Genomic DNA, 26,214 nt, shown 5'->3' with positions numbered 1-26,214 from the left:
ATCCTATCTGACCACATTGTAATAAAACTTAAAAGTGACCAATAAAAAAAAACTCTAGTAAATATACAAACTCATGAAGATTAAACAACTCTTTACTGAATGATTAAAAAAATAAAAAAATTAAAAATTAGAAAAAACAGGTCAAGGAAGAAATCAAGAAAGAAATGAAAAAATCTTGAACTAAATGGAAATGAAAACTAACACAACAAACCCTCTGGGACATATTGAAATTAGTCTTATGTGGGAAATTTATAGCTTTAACTGCCTACACTAAGAAAATCAGAAACAGAACAAATAAATGGTATAATGATGAACTCAAAAAGTTGGAAAAACAAGAACAAACCAAATCCATATCTAGTCAACAGCAAGAAATAATAAAAATCAAACCAGAAATCAGTGAAATAGAAAAAGAAAAGAATACAAAGAATTAATGAATCTAAACTCTGGTTCTTAGAAAAGATAAATAAGATTGATATACCTGTGGCCCAACTAACTAGAAGAAAAAAAGAAAGGACCCAAACTAACAGAATCAGACATAAACAGAGAAACATTACAACAGATACCAAAGAAATCTAGAATACTATAAAGGAATATTTTAAATAGCTCTATTCAATTAAGCTGAAAAACCTAAACTAAATGGATGAATTATCAGATTCAACCAAACCACCAAAATTAAAACAAGAAGAATTTAACAAACTAAACAGACCCATAGCAAGGAAGAGACTGAAATAATAATAAAAAGCCTTCCAAGACAGAGTCTCCAGGGTCAGATGGATTCACAGCAGAATTCTCCCAAACATTCAAAGAAAACATATAGCCAATCATTCTTAAGCTAGTCAAAAATACAAATATACAAATATATATATATATATATATATATATATATATATATATATATATATATCAGCAAACAAACAAAACCAGAAGGAGCAGTCTCAAAGTCCTTCTGGGAGCCCTGTATCACTCCAACAGCCAAACTGGGTAGATACAACAATGAAAACAGAAGATGCAGGCCAATATCCCTGATGGACATAGACTCAAAAATACTCAATAACACATCTGCAAACAGAATACAGAAATACATCAATAGGATTTACATTATCACCAAGTTGACTTTATCCCTGAAGTGCAGAGATGGTTCAGCATATGCAGGTCAATAAATGTAATGAGTCGCATAAATGGACTTAAATACAAAATCACATGTTCATCTCAATAAATACAGAAAATAGAAAGTCTTTGCCAGCTATACATCTGACAGAGGATTAATATCCAGAATATACAAATAGCTCAAAAAACAGAGGGAAGAAAATAGATAACCCACTCAAAAAATAGGATTATTCTGGTTTAATAAAGTAGTGGTTATAGATTCTCCCCCAATAGCCATTACTTCACTAACACTAGGTTTCTTGTACCTGGCATGATTTCCCTCTTGTTGAGAAGTGTTTAAGTTCAATTAAAGAGCTATTGGTTGTTGGTTACAGTCAGGGTGTATGTGCATAATCCCTAACAACAACATAAATATTTGTCCTTATACCCATAAACACATACAGTCCTCACCCCTCCCCCAGGAAAACATCTTTGCAAAAGATGGAGACAACTACAGAAAACTACAACCAATCAAATTGCAAAGTTGAGGAGCCCAGTCCCAATGGCTGCATCTATTAAACACCCCTGCCCCTAACACTTAGGGAACATTAAGGAAAAGTGAGTAGAAAGATTTTAAGAGCCAGAAGAGTTTGCTCTGAGAATGTGTCTCCTGGTGATGTCAGGAGCTACACCTATAATGTTTAACCAACATGACTGCCTAAACACTAGGTGACCAGGGAAGATACCTAAAGACATGCTAAAAAGGATGGGGAAAATAATGATAAGACATCAGTCCTACACAAAAAGCTATAGGAAACTATGGAAGGCTGAGAGTGGGAGAAATAGTCTTCTCCAGGGAAGAGTACATCAATTGTTTGTCCGGTACCAAATGGTCAGCCCTGAAAACATACATACAAGTAAAATTATATAGTTTGGATAGGTTATATTTAGGCTTATATATGTATATACACATGCATATATATATACATGTGTGTGTGTGCGTGATGACAATTAATGAAAACGAGGCCAGGAGTTTGAAAAAGAGCAGGGAGGGATAGAGGAGTGTTTGGAGTAAGGAGAGGGAAGGAGGGAGAAATGTTGTAGTTATAGCACAATCTCAAAAAATACTTTAAAGTAAAAAATAAATGTGAAGTGTTTATTTCAATTTGTCCTACAGATTCAGCACAATCCCAGTTGTTCGTCAGCACTCTATTTTGTTAATATCAATAAAATAGTATCATTATGTAGAAAGAAGAAACAAAGTCAAGGGATTTTAAATTCTCTATAATTCTACTGTAATTAAGACAGTAGGCAAAATAATAGAAAAGGCATCAGCAAAATGAAAGAAAAATTCTCAGTGGAACAGGAAAGAACAAAAACTAATCTCACATTAATGCAGTCAACTAATCTTCCCAAAGGAGCAAGGGCCATCTAATTTAGGAAATATGGTCTTTTCATCACAGGAACATTCACATAGAAAGAAGGAGGAAGAAAAGAAGAAAGAAGAACCCAAGCACAGTGCTTGCAACCTCTGTAGATGGAGACCTAAACTGATCTATGTTTAAATGGAAACTGTAACTTTCCTAGATGGTACCAAAAAAGAAAACCTAGATGGCTATACGCATAGTGATGGTTTCCTTAGCTAAACCACCAAAGGCATAATCCATGAAAAAATTTATTAAGTCAGACTACATAAAAATTAAAAATGTCTCCTTTTTATGCAAAATATTATCCAGAGGATGACAAGCCATGGATTGGACAAGAATGTTTATGCAAGGTTAATGATTAAAAAAACTATAATCCAAATATATAAAGAATTCTTCAAATGCAACAAAACCTTAAAATGATCAAACGAACAGAAGAGCTCTCTCACCAAATAAAATATGCAGAGTTCAGGGTAGCATTCTAAAGCTCCTTGGTATCATAGGATATGTTATAAAATTACAAATGCAAGCAATAGTGGGATACAACTGCATACTTATCAAAATGACCCAAATGCAAATATGTGGGAGAATATGGAGCAATAGAAACTCTCCTCCAGTGTTGATGGAAGTGCAAACTGGTTCCCCCTCTTCAGAGGACTCTGTTAGTTCACTGAAATATTAAATATATCCAAAAATGGATAAAAAAATTATACCCAGAACGAAAGGTATTATTAAGATATATTGAAAGCCAAAAGAAATGATACACCAGAAACATAAATGAACAAAAGTAACTGGGCAGTGATGGTACACACCTTTAATCTCAGCATACCAGAGGCAGAGGCAGACAGATCTATTTGAGTTTGAGGCCAGGATAGTCTACAGAGGAAGTCCAGGAGAGCCAGAGCTAGAGAGAGAAACGCTGTCTCAAAAAACAAAACACACAGGGGCATCAAGACCATGATGGGGAAACCTACAGAGACAACCAAACCAAACTAGTGGGGACTCACGAAATTTAGATCAACAGCTGTGGAGCCTGCATGGGACTGGACTAGGCCCTCTGCACAGTGAGACAGTTATGTAGCATGATCTGCTTAAGGGAACCCCTAGCAGAAGGATCAGAATCCATCCCTGGTGCATGAGCAGGCCTTTAGGAGCCCACTTCAATGATGGGACACCTCGCACAGCCTTGAGGCAGGGGGAGGGGCTTGGACATGCCTCTACTAAATGTACCTCCCCGTGGGAGCCTTACGTTCTTGTAGAAGGGAATGGGGGATGGATTGGGAGGGGGAGATTGGAGGGGCAGGAGAAGGGAAGAGGGGGCATCTTTGGTATATAAAAGGAATAAAAATTTTTTCTTAATTAAAACACACACACACACACACACACACACACACAAGAATAAATGAAGAAGCCAGTTTGGGAAGGTTGCATACACACTGTGTGTTGCATGACACTATAAAAAAGGCAGAACTACAAAGACCATTAAAAGGATCAGGTGTATCCAGGGTGGTGGAGAGACTGAGTAAGTGGAAGATGGACTGAGTTTTAGGACAGTGTGAGTCCGCTGTGTACCATCACAATGATGGTGGACCCATATCAGTATACATTTGTCAAACCTTGCTGAATGTTCCCAACCAAGTGACACTGCTGTAATCCATGGATGTCGGTTGTTAATGATGCTCCAATATAGCTTCAGCAGTTGTAACAAATGTACCGCTCTGGTAGGCGATACTTATAATGAGAATCCATCCATACAGGGTAGAGTAGAGAACAGAAGACAAATGAGAATCCACACCCTAAAGTAACCTTTGCTGCAAATCTAAAACTCTTTTAAACACTCAAAAATCTATTTCTAAGGTCCAAGCTTTATATTCGGCTTTCTCGGACAAAAAGCCTGTGGAGGGCCCTTGTTGCTGCTTCCGCGGAGTCTCTACTCAGATCTGACTTCATATCTTGCTGGCTTGGATGATACGCAGCTACTGATTTTTTTTTTTCCGTCATTGCTGGAAACACAGTAGTAACTTTCTAGGGAAATGTTCTGACTTGCTTTCCTGAGAGAGCAGCCCTTCTGGATGGGCTTCCCTTTCTGCCTCCGCTGGTCCCAGCCGTTTTCCTGCTTCTTCATTTCCATGTACTAATTATAAATCTGAGAACTCACAGTGCCATTCCTCTGGCCCTGAGAATACTGGCCTGTCTGCCTTCTAACTACCATTACAGAAACGAGGGATGGGAAAAGCCCATGAGCAAGAATCCCAAGGCAACATCTTAAAAATAAAAGTTACTGCAAAACCAATGCATGATGAACAGCAGAATTTTAAGTTTAAATACAGATAGAATTAGTATTGATGGATACCTCGATTTCTAATATTGCAGTGTGGCCTTGCACAACTCTTACTGTTCTTGTCTATATTTAAAATTAAGGATTTGCACTCCTATAAAAAAACAGAACAAAACCAGGGACCTAGAGTTAACATTTATTGCTCTTCCAGGGACGGGATTTCATTTCCCAGGACCCACACCAGGCAACAACCAACCACCTGGAATGCCAGCTTCAGGAGACTCAAACCCTATTTTGGTCACTGCAGGCACCTGAACACACATGGCAGACACTCACACAGACACATACACATGATTTTTTTTTTCAACTTTAAAATATACGAGTGTATAGTATATAAAAAAGACATGGATTTCTTTCTTGTATAAAAGAAATCCTGACTTAGCATTCCTGGGTTGATTTGGCTTGACCTTCTCTGTCCCAACAGCTTCAGCCTATAACTTTTTTCAAGGTCATCTGGGAAGGGTTAAGTTTCCTTGAAACCAGAATAAGGAAGCATGGCCAAGAAGCACAGGTAAGTCTTCCCTCATCTGAGACAGTTCTTGTCTAGCAACATTACCACACAGCTCCATCTGTATCCTCCTGTTAAAGATTTACCTATTTATCATTCCCATGCAAAGGAAGTTTAGAAATTTTTATGATGTGAATGTGGAGATGTCTAATATCCCCCACAAGCTCACATGTTTGAGCCCTTGGTCCACACATGTTGGTGGTATTTGGGGAGATGGGGGAGCCTTTGGGATTATGGCCTACTAGCAGAAAGTTTCAAAGAATGCAATTTGAAGGGCGATGTCTACCTTCTGGTTCTGACCCAAATTCTCTGTTTATCAAGCTGTGAGGAGAGTTCACCTCACACTCCTGCTGCTGAACATCCACCATGACCTCCCCACATCAAAGAGTAGAAACTGCATACCGAAGTAAGTTTCTCCTGCCTTAATCTGCTTCTGTCAGCTATTTGGTTGCCTTGATATAATATATACCATATTATATATGTTTATATATATATCATATAATATATATCTATATTAATACAGATACAGTGTTGTGTATTTTGAGTTTTAATGTCCTCTTTGCTGCTATGATGTATACTCTTTATTTCCCATATTAGTCCTACTATTCTGGCCCTTTAAAGATAGCAGATCAGTCTTTAGGATGGACTGGATAACATTCATACTCCGGCACTATCCTTCCTCTATTCTTACTGCTACTGACATCTTTAAGGGGCTCTTTAAGGTTGCTAAGTTTACCAGGGCACCATAATATTTGAAGATGAGCCATGTGGTACTTTATTGTAGGATTTTTTTATAAGAGTGATAGCTTTTGTACTTATTTTGTGTCGGGTGTGACTAACACGCAAAGAAACACAATGAGAGGAGTAGAGAGGCAAGCCATGAGCCGAAAGGCAAGATTTGTTTAAGTCTTCATGAAAAGGCAGTAATAGGCTATAGAGATGACTCAGGAGCTAAAAAATGATTATTATTCATTCTTGAGGACCAGAGTTCAGATCCCAGAACCCACATCAGATGGCTCACAAACATCTGTAACTCTAGCTCCAATAGTAAATGAAAATCACGTGAAAAAATATGAAGCACACAGGTATTATTGGTTTACATAATTTTTAGAAATGTATATATTCATGTTTCATATTTACATAGGTTTTAATCTATTTATAGATATTTGATTCACTTAATTTGTCTATTTTGACATATACCTTTGTTCAAGACAAATTCAGAAAATGTTTTTTTCTAGGGAGAAATCTCTAATTAAAGTAACCTTCTCAATTGGAAAACACTGTCTGGGTTTTGAAATAGGTTCTAGCCAAGCTAACTCATGATCTAAGAATATAGCATTACTTCTCAAAGACATGGCAACATTCTTCTAAAATTACACATCTGGAATGAATCAAAATACAGACTTCAGCTGGGTGGTGGTGGCACACGCCTTTAATCCCAGCACTGGGAGGCAGAGGCAGGCAGATCTGTGAGTTCAAGGCCAGCCTGAGTTCCAGGAAAGGTGCCACAACTACACAGAGAAACCCTGTCTTGAAAAACCAAAAAAAAAAAAAAAATCCAGACTTCAGCATACCTGCCATTTTTAACCACCAGAAAGCATGCTGCTGGCCAGCTGTGGGGCTGTGGTAGTCCTAAAGAATATAGAGGCCAAAAGCAGTAGTCAGGCTACCACTAGAAGGCAGCTGAGGAACGGTAATGGCCTTGGCTCAGGGTTCCCAGCACTTGGCATTACACTCTACCATACACTTAAGCTACGGACTGCCACAATTCTTTCTGTTCCCACAAGGTTTTGGAAATGCGCAGTAACAGTTCTTGTTCTTTAATTCCTTTCTACCTTTAAGCCAAATAAAATGGCCACAGTGGTGAATTAAGAAGCATTTGTACAGGCTAGGATGGTAATTCAGCACTGCAAAAACCTGCCTAGCATTGAAGAGTCTGTGGGGTCAATCCGAATATTAGAAAAGAGTGAAAATAAAAAGGAGGAATGTGTGTACAGGATTAAGCAAAAATTATACATCATCCAACCTCAGAAGAAAATAAAGTTGTGAGAGGCTTTTTCCTTCCCTAGGTTTGCATTCCCACACTAATGTGTGGAGTGGTAGGAAAATCCACTCTGTACCCAAATAGTTAATCCATAACATGACTGCCTGCAACTGCATAGACCTGGCAATAACCATCTAGTTGGTCTTGGCCAAGTTTCTGGCTTTCATTCCTTGGTCCACCCAATGTGCTTAGCCAAGTTCTCTGTAGGCAGGTAATGGGCACCAACGCTTTTAGAGATGGTGCCAATATTCATAAATACATTTCTCTAATTTGTCCTTCATTTCAGTTCTGTAATTCCCAAGAAAACAATTGTACAATTCATTAATGACTAGGTTGTAGTGGGTTTCTATATTATTTGTGTTAGATATGTTCAGACTAACAAAGGAGGCTATGAAGGAAAATTTTATACTCCTAAAACAACATGTATTACTTTCATTTCTATTGCTGTGATAAAATGCCACGTCAGAGGCAACTCATACATGAAAGCATTTAATTGGAATTATGGTTTCAGGTGGTTAGGAACCATGATAATGGAGCAAAGAATCATGAACAGCTAGGACCTCACATCTCACATTACAAGCAGGAGACAGAGAAAGCTAATTCAAAATGGCATTAGTCTTTTAAAACCGCAAAGCCCGCCCCGAGGGAGACACCTCATCTAATAAGGTCACACCTCCTAAACCTTACCAAACAGTGCACCAAGTGGGGACAAAGTATTCAAATATATGAGCCATGGGGGTCAATCTCATTCAAATGACCATGCCAAGCTCAAAATGCTATGTAATATGCTATAGAAAAGCTAAATAGAGATGTTGAGATCTAACATCATTCACTGGGATTGGTTCACTCTAATGAGAGGAGTCAGGAGCATGTGGCTGTCCTTACAAACTCAAGGAAACGCATGGAAAGTAGTCATAGTATTTTTCCTTCAATACTGCTGGTTTCAGTGAGACCTCCCAGGATATAGGGGATGACAATGCCTTGAAAGAAGGCTTTTTTTGTGTGATAGAAGAATGTATACAGTTGTAACTTCAGTCTAGATTCTAGAAGTTCTGTATTTCACCTTCCAATCCAAGCATGACTAGATCGTAAAGATCTTATGTAACATATCAGAGATAGGAGGTAAAATTTAAAGCAGTTAAGTGGTATATTCATACACAATGCTGGAATGATTTTTTTTCCTTTGTCTAACTTGGCCTAAGATTTCATCTTTGACATTCTTAAAAACTTTTTAAAACAAAGAAATTAGTTTTCTATGTTCAAGAGAAGTAAAAAATGGTTAGAGATGTTAGTAAAAGTGGGTTGAAATACTATCATGCTTTTCACAGAAAGCTGACAGAATATAAATCACTCCCAATGTGTTCTTACCTACTTTTAAAAGTTCACTGGGAGAAAATGTTCTATGCTTTCAATGGGTTTAACCTTCCCCCTTTCATTATGACACTCATCTTAAAAAAAAACAACAACACAAAGAGTTAAGTGTCCATCTCAAATGGGTTTTGTTTTGCTTTGTTCTTTATCTATGAGGACTGTGTCTAATTCAGCCAAACAAGAAGTCATTTGTGGCTTTTCCTGTCACCTGCCATATCTGGAGCTTTGTTTTGTCTAGACTCAAAGTTCATTCTAGTATTTCTTAGATTGGTGGGGTCTACATGCAGGCAGAAACACATTCCCAGCCTCAGCAGCTTCTTCTTCCCAACAGGAGCAGCACATTCACCATCACTGATTATTATAAGAGTCAGAAACCACTAAACACAGACTAAATAGTCTGCAGTTAAAAGTAGACAAAAGGGTGCTCCCCAAAGAGCATTTTCCTTAAGATAGTCTCAAGTTAACAAAGTATTAAATATTCATAATTTAAATATGAGCTTGATTTTAAAAAGTCAAGGACCCTAACCTTTGCACCCTTTTATTTCCCTGTGATAAACCAGAGGTCATCACTGTGTCACATTAGAAATACTAATTATTTTAGTATATTAGAATGATTCATGTTGTGTGAGACTTTTCCTATGGAGTTTCAGTACAAATTTGTTTGCCCTAGGATGAGAATTACATCACTCAACACAGTGAAGAAGAAGGCAAATCAATCAGGCCCTCTGGATAAGTGAGACAGTTGATTAGCTTGATCTGTTTGGGAGGCATCCAGGCAGTGGGACTGGGACCTGTGCTCAGTGCATGAGTCGGCTGTTTGGAACCTGGGGCTTATACAGGGACACTTGGCTCAGCCTGGAAGGAGGGCACTGGACCTGCCTGGACTGAATCTACCAGGTTGAACTCAATCCTCAGGGGAGTCTTTGCCCTGGAGGAGATAGGAATGGGGAATGGGCTGGGGGAAGACGGGGGGGGGGGGGGGGGGGGGGGGGGCCCTGGGAGCGGGGAGATCAAGGGAATCCGTGGCTGATATGTAAAATCAAATTAAATTATAAAAGAAAAAAAAGAAGGCAAATCAAACTGTAAAGTTAAAAGATAAAATTCCACTCTCTCTTACATGGAATAAAACATAGATATTCTGAGTTCTATTCTTTCCTTCTTGAAGGAAATTCCTAGGCATGTATGACTGTGGAGACAGTCTGGTCCCTTCATGCTGAGGACCGTGGAAGACCATAGGATGAAGTCCTAGATGCTGTAAGACCGGACTTCTGCTAGTCACCTAGAGGTGCGCCCTGTCCAGTATTACAAAATAGTTAACACATTGAACAGAACAAGTCAATCTTTTTCTTTGTTCTCTTGAATCTTTCTAGTACAAATTTGCTTTGGTGAAGGGAACATTTTAAAGATTTTTCTCCATGATATAAGCTTACCAACTGTTAACAACTCCTGAGTCTAGTAAATAAATCTCAATTAGAATTCACACAGTAAATACAGTCATGCCTTACCAGAATTAGCCTGTGCAATTGTGAACAAGTCCTTATGAATACACTTTCTTTTTTTTAAATGATTTATTTATTTTTATTTTATGTGCTTTGCTGGTGTGCCTGTGTGTATGTCTGTGTGGGGGTGTCTCTCAAGTCATCTTACCTTTCAATTTCGCTCACCATATTCCCTGACTTGGCTTTGCTAAATATTTTCCATTCTGGCCCTTCCCACTTCTGCTGCATCACCTCATATGATCATTGGAGAGAAAGATTTGAACAAAATAAATCTAATGTCAAGTCTCAACTAAAAATGCTTCAAAGAGTGTCCCTGTACTGCTAATCAAATGCACAGGATAAAAATCTTGCACCCCAGGGTTGGGCCTGGTTCTTCCTGGCATGAATCTAGTCACATCTTTCAGTCTTGCTTCTGATACTCACAGAAACAAGTTGTTCTCAAACCCACCTGGCTGAATGTTGTATCCCCATGGGAATGGAACCTAGGCCTAAGGAGAGAGGGATGGAGTGCATGTGTGTGTGTGTGTGTGTGTGTGTGTGTGTGTGTGTGTGTGTGTGTGTTCTAGGGAATTCTTACAGGCAGAGTTGAGGACCACACCTCCAGAGCAGTTTAGATAAGGTTTGTTGTGGGTACTTTTTATTTCTATTTTCATTCTATACAAATATAATTATATATTTATGCAGTATAATATGGTGTTTCAATACACATATACACTTTGAGATGATCAAATCAGAACAATTAGTACACCCATCACCTTAAATATCTATGAATTATTTATGTTGAGAACATTCAATGTGCTCTCCTCCAGCTATTTAGAAATATACAATGGATGCCATTAACTATTTACATCTTGCAGAATTTATACCTCCTGTCAAACTATCTCAGTATATCCCTCAGTCAGTCTCTCCCCTGCTTCCTTTTCCCACACCTTCTCTAGTCTACCCACAGCTCTAGTCTCTACTTATATGAAATCTATGTTTTGAATTCCCAGAGAAACTTTTTATCCTCATTCATAATACTTGTTTTGATTTGTAATTTTGTAGTTGGTCATTCATTTGAAAGTTCCTTGGGAGCCAGGACTATGTTCTCCCTAGTGACCACACAGTAGCTTTTCAGTAATTATTTCCTCTGTGAATCAATAAATGAAGGAAGCTACAGCCACATGGTTATTCTAGTGAAAACATTCACTGTAAGGTAGCATGTATTTTTTATAGACTGTGAAAAATAAACGTATGGTTTCTGAGAATTTTGTAAATGAGCTTCATCTTTTCATTTAAGAAGTTTTCTTATGTGAAAAGAATGTTTACATCTTGTAGCAGTTTGCAGGTATAAGTGGATTTGGTTTTAAGATGTTCTTATAATGTGGAGACTTAGATGGTAAAAATATTAGAGCAGTGGTTCCCAATCTTTCTAATGCTGTGACCCTTTAATACAGTTCCTCTTGCTGTGGTGACACACAACCATAAAATTATTTTCATTACTACTTCATAACTATGGTTTTGCTTCTGTTATGAATTGCAATGTAAATATCTGATATGCAAGATAACTGATATATGACTCCCAAAGGAACCACAACCCACATGTTGAGAATAAATTTTTGAGTTCTTGGGATAGACCTATATTCATGCTAAGAAGGTGTCAGCAAACATCAGAAGACATTTACATCCTGGAAAAGATCATCTATTTGTAACACTTCAGCTTCTTCGATTTCTGTGCCTCCTAGATATTATCTACATGTTATAGAATTTAGCTGGTAAAGTAAGCTATGAGTCTAATAATTCCCATAACTTTCAATGGAACACTCTCATTGTTGTGCCTAGTCAATAGTCCATTTGAAGGACAATTTTTAAGGCTTGGGTTGGCAACAATTATTCCTTTGGCTTCTGGACATTGCCATAAACCCTATACAAGTTCATTTAAAAAAAATGTCCTGAGTATTTGTTTAAAACAGGGAATGAAACTTCAGTGTTAGAAACAACTTAACCTATTACATCTAGAGTTACTGCAGGTGTCTCAGTGGTTGTCTGCCATCACTTAAGTAGGGCTTTCAAGAAGACACCTTGGGCTGCTTCACTCTTCAAGGGTAGCCATCATTATAGCTGAGGGCCCATCATCCCTTGCAGTTATTTCCTCTTTAAAGATGACCCAAAGCCCTGTTTATTAGAACTTTGATGAGAGCAATTCTCCACTAGGACTCTTGTTTCCTGTGACTATGACAAGCATTACCACTTTAGAATCTTCTTTTTTTTTAAATATATAGGCTGATGTTATTTCAGATGGCATGCTATCCTCAGCCTTGAAAATATTCCCATGGTTAAGAATATCATCTGGGCTGGTATTTTGCTATAACGGTTTCCTCCTAAGACTTTCGGAATGTCTAGGTTTTATTCCTAATGTTAAAAACTCCAAAAGTTCCCAATTTAAAAGATGACTTGATGTGTCTGGTGTCTCGTTGTATTCATTTGTACATTTCTTCTAATGTCTGAATCAAATCAAATGATGCAATGCATATTTTACAAAGCCTGATTTCAGGATTACAAAATAACCTTGAATTACAGTAAACTTAACCATATACATGCCGTCATAAACTTTGTCATATGTATATGCCATCATAAACTTAATCACATACTTGCTACCATAAACTTAATAATAAATGTGCCATTTTTACCTTTTAACTGTCAAAAAATTCTTTTTGTGACTTAATCAGATTTCTTTAACATACTTGAATTTCTGGGTTGTCTTCATTTTTTTTCCCTTTACTTTCCAAGAAAATTGCCCTTTCTCCTTTAGAACATTTTTCCTTTCTATTTAGCTTTATCAAAAATGTGCTCCAAAAGCTATTTCTTCCTTAAGAAATTAAGTGCATTCCAATAAAAACACAAAAAGCTACATCTGAAACACAGACACAATATGTGAACCGTCCTCGGGCTACTTTCTCTCGTCAACAAAGACAAGATAAAAGTCTGGCGTTTTCTGCTTTGATTTTCTACTATCTTCTTTCCTTAGGGTTACCTGATTTCCTCTGAGTATAATCATGTTAAAGTGCAGAGATAAGTCATTGTCCTTTTCAGGACTCAAAGCAGGCTGAACAGGAAGCAACAGCTTGATTTAAATGATCGTTTATTCCCTTTCGTCACAAATTGACCAAGACAAGGACTTTGAAAAAACCTGTTTTTTTTTTTTTCAAAAGAGGCAAGGACAGAAAGCCAAACAATAGCTCTCATACCTAAAAATTACAAGTTAATACTCGTCCCCAAATGTGTGTGTGTATGTATGCGTGTATACATTATATATATGTATGTATAATATATGTATTGTATACACACACACACAATCAGTGGTTCCCAACCTTCCTAATGCTGCAGCCCTTTAATATAGTTCCTCATGTTTTGGAGACCCCAACTATAAAATTATTTTGTTGCTACTTTGTAGCTGTAATTTTGATACTGTAATAAACCATAATGTAAATATCTGATATTCAGGATATCTAATATGTGACCCCCAAAGGGGTCATGACCCACAAGTAAGCCACTGATATACATGGATATCACATACACATACATACACACTCCTTAATTCAGGCATGTCAAGGAATAGTAAGTTTCATGTGAAATAAATGGTCTAAGATTTTGTTACTTAATTTTTATTCAGGAATCCCAGGGATTGACTGAATTTTTCCCCTGCTGTTTAAACACAAAAATGGCATTTTAAAAAATGATGTAAAAAGCAATGGTCATAAATATACATGACACAATTACAGTGAATTAGAGTGTACCTCTAATTTTAAAAACTAGTGGAGAGACCTAGTCTTGATCACAGGGCTCCTACATCATCCCAACCCAAGGCCAGCTAAAATATCACACCAGACACACATGTCATGTCACAAAAACAAGAACAATATGAAAAGCCAGACAGTGTGTCTCTCCTCAGACCCACCAGTCTTATAGAAATGTCCTCTGATGGAAATCACATAGATGAACCTCAGGACAAACAACTTTAAAAAACAATCATAAACTTCATCAAAGAATTTAAGGTGTTTAAAGAAGACATAAACAAGCAGCTAACTGAACTTAAAGAGGCCAGCAACAAATGTCTGAGTCAGGCCCAGGAAAACCCAAATATACAGCTGAATGAAATGAAGACAGTTCAGAATGTGAAAACTGAATTCAGTAAAGAGATAGAAATATTGACTAGAACTCAAGAAGAAATTAAGATGAAATCGAAAAACTCAATAGCCCAGTTGTAAAAAGTCAGGGGAAGGCTTTGTAAGTTGAACGGATAACATAGAGGAGGGTCAGGATTGTACAGGAGAAAGTGGAGGGATCAGATGACTCAAGCAAAGAACTTGAAAAAGATTTTGAAACGTATAAAAATGACATGCAAGAACTGTGAAGCATCTCTCTCTCTCTCTCTCTCTCTCTCTCTCTCTCTCTCACACACACACACACACACACACACACACACACACACACACACACATACACACACACACACAGAACCACAAATATTTTTATTATAGGCCCAGATGAAGGAAAAGAATCGCAGGTCAATGGAATAAACCAGATCTTCAACAAGATCAAAACTAAAACTTCCCCCAAATCAAAGACACACTCATACAGGTACAAGAAACATACAGAATATCAAATACACAGGACCTGAAAACAAATTTCCCATGGCATGCTGTAGTTAAAATATTAAATATATAGCCCAGAGAAAGGATTTTAAAAGAAGCAAGAGAAAAACCACAGGTCACATGAAATGAAAACCCATGAGAATAATGGCTTTTTTTTAGCAATTGAAACTTTAAAAGCCAGGGAAGCCTGGAGCAATGCACTTCAAGTTCTAAAGGACCACAGATGCCAGACTAGACGGCAGTGTCCAGCATCTGCCATAGGCGAAAGAGAAAGAAAGCTGTTTCATGACATAAACATCCTAAGGATTTCATGTCCACCAAACCAGCCCTCCAGAGACTTCTGAAAGCAATACTCTGGACTGAGGAGAGGAGTGAGCACAGCTAACAGACTGCAGAAAGAAAACACAAATAAAACAAGACAGCAATCAACAGCCCTGTCAATAATAACATTAAATACTAATGCCCTCAAATCCTCAGTCAAAGGACATAGGTTAATTGAACAGATTAAGAAATAAAATCCAAAGTTATGTCTGTTGCCTACAAAAAAAAAAAAAAAAAACCTCATCTTACCTTCAAGGATGGGATGCATCATAAAGGAGGCATTGAAAAAAAGTAGTGTAAGCAAATAGAATCAGAAAGCAAGCAGATGTTTTCATCCCAATAGCGGACTAAATATACTGTAAATTAAAGCAAATAAGAAGATATAAAGGACAATTCCCAATTCCCTCTAACTAAATGAAGAATTAACAAAGAAGATACAATAATTCTAAACGTATATGCACCAAACCAAACCTGAATGCAACCAGTTTCATGAAAAGTGTATTGTAATACCTAAAGAAACAGATTAACTCCAACTCAGTAATAGGGGGTTGTCTCAATAACCCTCCTTATCCACTATATAGGCCATCTGGCTAAATTAAACACAGAAATATCAGAACTAGCTGACATCATACATCAGATTGACCTAACATATCTATAGAATACCCCATCCAAGCACCAATATATATTCTATTCAGCAGCCCATTGGAACTTCTCTAAGCTAGACCACATACTGGTCACAACAAAACAAATCTTTAAAATATCAGGAAATGGAAATAACTCCACATAACCTACCTGTAATGGCTAGTTTTATGTCAACTTGACACAAGCTAGAATTATCTGAGAAGAAGGAACTTCAATTAATTAAATGCTCTCATCTGATTTGCCTGCAGGCAAGTCTATGGTGGTATTGACATGGAAGGACCCAACTAACTGGGGGTGGTGCCATGCCTGGCAGGTGGCCCAGGGTATATAAAAAACAACATGAGCAAGCCAGAAAGAGTGAGCTGGTAAGAAACATTCTTCCATTGACTCTGTTCCAGTTCCTGCCTCGAGTTCCTGTCATGACTCGCCTTCATGATGGACTATAACTTTAATGTAAACTAAACCTTATAAACCATATGAACATAAACACAAAAATCCTCAATGAAACACTTACAAACCAAATACAGGCATACATAACAAAGATCATCCCCTGAAATCAAGGTGAATGTGTCCTGTAGATGCAGGTATGGTTCTACATAAATCAAGAAATGTAATAAATTATATAAATGGACTTAAAGACAAAAATCACGTGATCATTGCAATAGATGCAGAAAAAGCCTTCATCAAAATCCAATATGCTTTCATGATAAAAGTCCTAGAAATAACAGGACTTGAGGGAACATTCTGAAACATAATAAAACAAAATAAACAAGTTTCACACACCCATAGCCAGCATTAACCTAACCAGAGAAAACCTTGAAGAAAGGCCATTAAAATCAGGAACCAGACAGGGATGTTCATAATCCCCACTGGTTTTTTTAACACAGTAAAAACTAGAAATGATCAACATTATTAGCAAAGTAGAAGGATACTGTCTTAGTTGGGGTTACTATTGCTGGGATGAAACATGATTAACAAAGGAAATTTGGTGAGAGAAGGATTTATTGCACTCACAGCTCCATGTAGCAGTTTATCATCAAAATCAATGAGAGCAGGAATCTGGAGGCAGGAGCTGGTGCAGAGGCCATGGAGGGGTGCTGCTTCCTGGCTTACTCTCTGTAGCTGGAGTTTTCTCCAGTCCTGCTCTGGCCCATGGACCCAAGTAAACATACAGAGGCTTATATTAATTAAAACTATTCAGCCATTAGCTCAGAATAACTATTGACTAGCACTTACAATTGAATTAGCCCATAATTTTTATTCATGTTTAGCCACATGGCTTGGTACCTTTTACCAGTTCTGCCTTCACATCTTGCTTCTCATGGCGGCGGCTGGCAGCATCTCCTGACTCATCCCTCCTGTTCCCAGAATTCTCTCTCCCTTTTCCCACCTATACTTCCTGCCTAGATAATGGCCAATCAGCACTTTATTTATTATCCAACCAGAGCAGCACATTTACAGCATACAGATATCCACAGTAGCTCTCCAGTTTGCTCTGTCTGCTTTCTTATAGAACCCAGAACCACCCACAGTGGGCTGGGCCCTCTCACATCAATCACTAATTAAGAAAATGCCCTACAGACTTGCCTATAGCTCGACCTTCCTGAAATATTTTCTTAATTGAGACTCCCTCCTCTCCAGTAATTCTAGCTTGTGTCAAGTTGACATAAAACTAATCAACACAGCTGACCCCTTGTCAACTTGATACACAAGCACACCAATATTAAACCACAACCTTTCCTTTCTTATTCTTCCCCAAGAACACACATTAATGTAAACATCACAATATAAAATATTCTGATTTTTTAAATTCTCACAGTCTTTAAAAATTCAGTCTCTTTAAAATAGCCAGTCTCTTTTAAAATCCCAAGTCTCTTTTACAATTCAAAGTCAACTGTGGGCCCCTGTCAAATCATAAATAAATTAAATATTTTCTTACTTCAAGGGAGAAGAACCAGGGCACAGCCACAATCTAAACAAAGCAAAAATCAAACTCCAAAAGTGTAAATAACTCAATGTCCAATTACCTGGGATTCACTCACGATCTTTTGAACTCCTCCAAAGGGCTTGCTTCTCTGGCACTGCCCTCTGCAGCACACACAGCTTGTCTTCTAAGCTTGGGCCAGCTCTACTCCACCACCACTGCTACTCTTGGTGGTCATCCCGCAGAACCGGCATCTCCAAAATGCTGGGGTCTTCTGCTGCAAGTGGGCTGTACTTTGACCAATAGCCTCTCATAGGCTGTCTTCTTGGTGCCAAGCCTCAACTTCCTTCCATGTCCTCTTTAATCCTGGGTCTTCAACTGCTACTGGGGCTGCACCTTCTCTAGTGGCCTATCCTGGCCTCTCACAGTGCCAAGCCTCAGCAGCTTTTCATGCCTTCAAAACCAGTACCACCTGGGAGACTCTTAACACTACCAAGTTCGTCCATCATTTCCCGGATTTCACCTGGATGATATTGGTTTCTTAATCACCACTAATTTCCTAGCTCCAGCTGACCAGCATCTATTGTCCCAGTAAAGCAAAGGTTTTACTTTACTAGTTCTGGTCACTTGTTAATCACAGCTGAGTTTTTAGCCCCAGCTAAACAGAACCAAAAATTCTTAACTTGAAAGGCTCAGTAGAGTCTTGGTTTCCCTCTGAAACTTTACAAGCCAGGCCTCTATCTTTTGTACTGCTCTCAACGTTTTTATCTTCCAAGCTCCTACACAACACCCCAATGATCTCATAACTCACACTCAATGAATTTTCTAGCCCAAAGTTCCAAAGTCCTTCCACAATCCTCCCAGAAATATGGTCAGATCTGTCACAGCAATACCCTACTTTGCTGGTACCAACCTGTCTTAGGATTACTACTGCTGTGATAAAACATCATGACTAAAGGCAACTTGGGGATGAAATAGTTCATTTCATTTGCAGTTCCATATAACAGTTCATCATCAAAAGCAGTGAGGGTAGGAACCTAGAGGCAGGAGCTGATGTAGAGGGCATGTAGGGTCCTGCTTACCAGATTGCTGCTCATGGCTTGTTCAGCCAGCTTTCTTATAGAACCCAGGACCACCAGCCCAGGGATGGCCCCATCCACAATGGCCTTGGCCCTCGCACATTAATCAATAATTAAGAAAATGCACTACAGGTTTGCCTATAGCTTGAACTCACTGAGGCATTTTGTCAATTGTGGCTCCCTCCTCTCCAGTGACTTTAGTTTGTGTCAAGTTGACGTACTTGACTATACAGCACAGATACAAAATCAACTTAGAAAAAAAATGGTATATTTGTTACATACCAACAACAAACATACTGAGAAAGAGATCATAGAAACACTCCTGTTCACAAAAGGCTCGAATAAATAAATAAACTGTCTGGGAGTAAACCTAACTAAGTAGATGAAAGACCTCTAAATTTAAACTTCAAATCTCTGAGAAAAAAAAAGATTGAGGAAGATGCATAATGTGAGTTCTCAGCTGTTCTTGCTACTGTAGGTTGACTCAACCATAGGGACTCTTAATGCTCTTAAACCACAAGCCCAATTAAATGCTTTCTTCTGTAAGTTGTTGTCTTAGTTAGGGTTCCTATTGCTGTGATAAAACACCATGACCAAAAGGATCTTCAGGGGTAGGAGCAGTGTTTATTTCATCTTACAACTCTCAGGCCACAATCCATCACTGAGCAAACGAATGCAGGAACTCCAGGCAGAAATCTGTAAGCAGAAACTGATGCAGAAGTCATGGAAGGTTGCTGCTTACTGGCTTGCTCCCTATGGATTGCTCAGTCTGCTTTTTTTAGCATCCAGGACCACCAGTCTAAGGATGGCACTGCCCACATCAAGTTGGACCTTCCCACATGAATCATCAAAATAATAATAATAATAATAATAATAATAATAATAATAATAATAATAAATGCACCACAGGTCAATCTGGTGGGGGCATTGTCTCAACTGAGGTTCCATCTTCCAAAATGATTCTAGCTTGTATCAAGTTGACATAAAATTATTTATCACAGTTGTATTTATGTCACACTATTAGAAAAATCCCTAAGACAGCAGGTGTGGAAAACCTCCTTTAAAATTGTTGGTCAGAGGAGTCTAGAAGCCTCTAAAATCAATATAGGCTATTGTCTTTCTATTGGTTGCCTCCCAGAAAGTGAAGGTAAGACCATATTGCTAAAGATACCACACTTTGGACAGAGGATTTGGAGGAATTGAACTGGAACCAATCCAGAAGCCTCCTCCCTGAGGACTAGATGCATAGTAAGGGAAGACGCTATACAAGCTTTGAAGGGAGAAGAACAATCAATGTTCCTATCCAACTGTAATGGCTAACCACAACAATGACTAGAATTCCAGGATATCCCAAAAGATGCAAGAGTGGTACTTAGATCCTGGGGGTAACCAACAACTGTCTAATTGGACCTAAGGCTTACTCAAAAGGAAAGAATCCATTCCTGGTACTGTAACCATAGACAAACTTCCAGTGGATGATGATCCCATAGAGCCTAGAGGAGAAGGTACTCTTTCTTCTTCCATAAACCAACATAATTTCTAACTGCATTATAGATACTCACCCTTACACCTATAGAAAAGCATAGCTCTCACCCAACATCAAAGAAGTTTTCTTTTGCAGCAGATAGAAACCATGACAGAAAGCCACAGCTGGTCACAGTGCAGACAACAACTGACTATGGGGTGCCCAGTCTTAATTGATACATCTACAAAACAACCCACATACCTAAGTTTCTTTAAGATTTAAAAGAATATAAGAACCAGAGGGCCAGGACTTCTTTTGTCTACGGGACTTCTCTTCTATATAGGGCAGGGGTGCTGCACTTATGAAATCTTGACAATATGGTTGACTAAACAAGACCTAAGCAACGAATTCAACCGACATGCCAGTGTTGATGGGGGAAAAAATATCACAAAGCCCCACTCCTGGACAAAGAGATACCATAAATTAATGGTAGCATTCATTAATGGGAGAGGATGAGTTTGTCTACTCCAGGGATAAACTGTTTGATAGGTTATCTAATCCCAAGTAATCAGCCCTAAACAACACTAAATAAATTCAGCAGGTTATATTTATAAATTATCTAAATTACAATTATTACTTACATAATATACATGTTGTATATGTAAAATCATAATTAAGAATAAGAAGCCATGCATTTGAGGAGGTAGGGGAATATGGAAAGAGATGTAAATGAGGTAAATACAGTACTTATATCAGCCAGGTTTCTCTAGAGGAACAGAACTGATAGAATGATTTATTAGAGTGGTTTACAGGCTGTCATCCAGCCAGTCCAAGAATGGCTGTCTCCCAACAGAAAGGCCAAGAACTTGGTAGTTATTCAGCATTCAAGACTGGGTGTCTCAGCTGGCGTGTGGTCTACCTTGGAATCCTGAAGAAATGGGTTCTTATACCAGCAAATGAATACCTCAGCAGCAGGGTAGATGAACTTGCTAAGAAGAGTGAGGGCAAGCAGGCAAAATGCCAAAGTTTCCTTCTTCCAAGTCCGTTTATGTAGGCTACCATCAGAAGGTGTGGCCTGGATATAGCTGCAGGTCTTTTCTGACTTCAAAAGATCCAATCAAGCAAATCCCTCAGAGGATGTCCAGCTGCTTCTGTTTTCGTGGGGTCCAGATGTGCTCAATTTGGCAACCAAGATAGGTTATCACAGTACTCATACATAAAATAATTGCATAAGATAAGATTTTAAAAGATATGCAGTGCAAAAGAAGTAGAAAGGTTAATCCTTTATCTTTGAGATGTAAGGGGAAAGGGACACGGAGTGAAGGAGTAACATAAACTTCGGATAACATCTTTTCTCGTCGGATGAGACAAGCAGCAGGAACCTGTTTATAAATGTGGCAGGATTTTCTTCTCTCCTTGATAACCTCTTTCCACAGTCAACAGGTTTCTTTACTCATTTTAGTCCCTGTGAGGAGGCTCTCTGCCATCAATCAATATTCATCAGTCCTTGGTGAAGTGTTATAATCCTAAGCAGCAGGTCCCTGAGCTAAGCGCCTCTGTGCTCCAGGCAGATGTTCAATGGGATTCTGAATAATCCATTTGCATGTGCTGAAACCCTCTGCTCTAAGTTACTCCATAGTCTATAAAACAGTGTTTATTGGGCTGTCCTTTGCTTCAAGTAACTCCAGTTTTCAGGCAGCCTTTGGTTTTCTTTTGAACGCAAACACAGAGGCATCCTGTCTCTGCACCTTGTGCATACGAACAGCCCCAATTGTCCAGCACTATCCATGAGATACAGACTAATAAACAACATATTCCTAAGAGTAAATAGGATACTACTATGTATGTTTACCAAACTGAACTGGGCACATGGACATATTAAAAGCATATCTGGTAAATCAGGCCCAAGGACTTAACAGACACATAAGAACAAAGAAGGGAGGAACATTCTCACCAGGACCCTTTCAAAGCCTCCTCAGCTGCAATATGACGGCAGTGGCCTCCACCAGCATATTGTCTGGTTACTAGGTATGTGTGTCACGGTGTTGGGAATGGAGGTATGGCCCCCCATACTGTTGATCTCTGCTGTTTCAAGAGTTTCTTATTATTTTAGATACTTCAATGGAGGTAAAACCAGATTCTTGGATTAGACACATAAAAGAATATCAGGATGAGCCAGTTCAAAGCAGAGTTGGAGTTTATTAAAATGAGGGAGAAAAGTGCCCCGGGAGAGTATCAGGAGAGCCCAGGGAGGCAGTGCTACACAGCAGAGTTAGTAGTGAGATATACTCTGGACGTGGAGCCACCACACCATTTATATCACCAGGTGCTGTCTTCACATATGTCTGCCCACCTATGTTCCAATGCCACACTACCTAGGGCTCCAATCTGGGTAAACATCTAGAGAGCCCCGTCCCACTACATATGTGTCCAAGCTTGGCATTCCCACAGGACTCAGGACAAGTGAAAGGAGGGGGTAAAGAAAGGAAGGAATAAAGAGAGACCAGATAAAAAGGAAGTAAAAGAGAGAAGAAAAGGAGGGAGGGAAGGAGGAAGAATGGGCTGCCAAAAAAGCAGGTCTCTTAGAGGAGAGAGAAAAGGAAAAATAGTCTGGGCTCCTTTGAGGTTAGTCTTCTCCAGGCACCATGGTGCATGATTTTACAGTGTGCTTTTACCAGACAATACCTGCAATTTTGGAGTGGCTCCTCTCAGGCAGCCCCAGAAGGAACAGAACGTTTAAGAGATTAGAAACATAAATCTTACTTCCTGGGTGGCCGGCTCAACAACTGATACCAGCAGACATTCCGGTTTGGTGGGCACCTGCAGGATTTCTTGATTCGTATATCCTGGAACAGCGAATTCAACAGAGGCACGTGGATAGCAGTAGAAGCAGAGGCAGTCTATCACGAAAGAATATATTTCCAAGGAAGGATGTGGGGCAGAGTTGGGAGGCATGGAGAAGCACAATAGCTCAAACATTGGGCGCTGTATGGGTCATTTGCCTACCAAGGGTTTCTGGAGGTGCCCTTCTAGAGAGAGCGCATGCGATTCCTCTTAAAGTTGGAAGGCCAGGAGCTTCCTAGCCTTCCTCTTTGCCAGCAGGTTTCTTTCATACATTAATTGTGTAGCCTTTGTAAGTCATTTTGGACTCAGATCTCTGCCCTACTCTCCTGTCTCATTCTGTTCTTAATGTATTTCAGAACTATGGCTATGGAGTTCAGAGACCATACTGAAGTAGCTCGAGATGAAGTTGGCTCTACCTTACAGAGTTCACACCTGTCTGTCGTCTAGGGGAGAGCAGGCCGCCTGGAAGCAGCTGCCTCCTTCCTGTTAGGCTGCCCCTTAGGAGAGCTTCCCTTCGTGCAGGCTGAAAAATGCTGCTAATTATGGGTGGTGGCTGACCTTATCCTTTCCATGTGCTCTGCCTTCCTTTTTCTCCATCCCATCCCCTTTGCCTTGTTAAACTGAAGAGGTCCCCTTAGATACAACACGATTTCCAAATCAGAGCAGTAGAAGCAATCACGATCGTTATAGAAGGCCATTAAAGATCCTTCATTAGCATCGAGTGCCCCTTGGTAATGAACCATGTGGCCTGGAAGACTGAAGGAGGTTTAGCTTCTCTGCAGGGAGGCAGCCTCAGATGCTGGGTTCCCCATCCAAGGAAGAGGCAGCAATTTGCAAAGGACCCATTGGTGAAGTGTTGCTTAGTATTAAGACTGGAACCTGCGAGACTGGGCTGTGACTCAAAAATCACTTCTCAGCAGCCCAGAGGTGTGGGAATCTCCTGAATTTCTCTGTGCCTCACGGTTTTAATCTCAAAAGAGCGATTTCTGTCCGCTATGCTGAAGGTTCACTCGCGCTGACTTACCAAGGGGCTTTCCTGTGGTGCTGCATTTGACTCACTATGAATCAGAAACAGAGGGGAGGTGACTTATTTCCCTTTTGTTTTTTGGGTTTATTTTTTGCTCCCTTTATTGGTTGTTTGGTTTTCAGATTTGGTGAGTGGCCAAGCCATCCTGTGAAGCAGAGGTCCTGATTCCTCGTGAAGAATGAGTTTTTAAATGACCTACAATGGTTTATTTGAGTTGTTTCTTCCCCAGAGCATTAAAGCCATCCTGGGCTATCAATTTGCTTAATGATCTTTTAAGGAGAAGGTGATTTCTATTGGGGTACGAGGGATAGATGGCCCATTAGCTGGAAACACGTGACTTTCAAACCATGAACTCTCAGTAAACAGGAAAGCGGAAGTGGCACATTTGACTCCCCAGACACCACTATGTCCACCCCAACCCCAGCAGGGAAGTCAACGGGGTGGTCACTGGGTGGTTGGGGGTGGGGGAGTTGTAAAAGAACTAGACTCTGAATGTGTCCACTGCCAGAGGCTGCCTCACTCCAACACTGAGGAAAATGACAACCAGCTGTGCCAAGTTTACAAAGAAGATCTAAAGGTTTGGGGATATGTCTCGGGGTTAGAGTTCTTGACTAGTTTACAGATGACCTTGAGTTAAATAGATAGGTAAGTAGGTAGGTGGATAGGTAGGAAAATAGATACATAGACAGAAAGACAGACTGATAGATAGATAGATAGATAGATAGATAGATAGATAGATAGATAGATAGATAGAGGTGAGAGAGGGAGAGAGAGAGATTTTCTAGACACTTGTTCTCTGGCTGGGGAAAAGAGTAGACACACAATAAAAGACAGCCTAGGACCACCTTGATAATAGCACGATGGGCTTTCTCGGGGAAGGTAATTATGTGTCTTGGACTTTCTACAGTTTGTCTTGTACTAATATCTTTAAAGAGAAAAGGTATTGAGAATGTCCTGCCTGGTCTTGCTTTCTGTCAGTCCTTCTGTGTCTGGGTCTAGCTTGTTCTTCAGGTGGCCTTTGCAGCAGGAAAACCTGAGGCCAGTGAAGACACTTGGAGGAACAAATTTGTTTCGGGTTTCTTGTTTTGTTTTTTCTTTACTGTTTTGGTTCTTTTGTTACATTTCCTAGTGAAAAGATGGTGATCTTGGGCAATGATCACCTTCAGGAATCTGTAAGTTCCTGACGTTCAGGACAGGAGGGCCTTGATGGAGGAGCTGAGAGTAAATAGCTCTCTTTTTATCTCATTATTCGAAAGACTGTTTTTCTCTCAGGAACTGAAAAATATGTGGTTTCTAGAGGGAAAAAACACCAAAAACAAACAAACAAACAACCTTCAGGGCAAAGAAAGGCAACTTTTTCTCTAAAACAAACTAGGGTGGAGCATGAAGATGCAGGAATGGCGGGCTGGCGTGTTCTCAAGTTAGTCAAGACTGACCTCTAGTGGCACGAAATCCAAAGCGCTGGCTTTGATCTGGTGCTGAAGTTGCACTGTCACTGGCTGGTCAGGGATGTTGGGCTCTACAGATTAGAGACAGTAGCAGTTAGAGAGGAGGGGTTAGATGCCCAGAGGATGCCATTCCATACACTTCGGTGTTCTTGTCAAGCAAATAACATCTTGTCACCAAATTGTTCTGTGTTCTCCTTTCATTATCTCTCCTAGCCAGGTAGGATTTGATTTTTATCTCCCTTGCTGTCCGTTCAATGCTTGCTAGAAGATTGGAAGATGTTTGAAAAGCACTGAGGGGAGGAAGAGTTTTGCCAAACACGCTTACTACTAGTCCCTGATGATGGTTTGACATCAGAGGTATCTTTTTTTCTTTTTCTCCCTCTCCAAAATGTTACGTGTTTGCATGGGCTGAGATGTGAAACTCCAATTAGCTTTTCGAGATGGAAGAACAAATCTCTTTGCCTAGATCTCAGCTTCCCCCTTTTTCAGAGGAACGAGAGGATCCAGGGGCTGAGCAGTTTAATGACTGGCGATTTTATGCACCATTGCTTATCCCCACA

This window comes from Peromyscus californicus, unplaced genomic scaffold (genome assembly GCF_007827085.1).
Source record: "Peromyscus californicus insignis strain IS unplaced genomic scaffold, ASM782708v3 Scaffold_23__1_contigs__length_62951481, whole genome shotgun sequence".
Taxonomy (NCBI): domain Eukaryota; kingdom Metazoa; phylum Chordata; class Mammalia; order Rodentia; family Cricetidae; genus Peromyscus; species Peromyscus californicus.
This window is presented reverse-complemented; position numbering follows the sequence as displayed.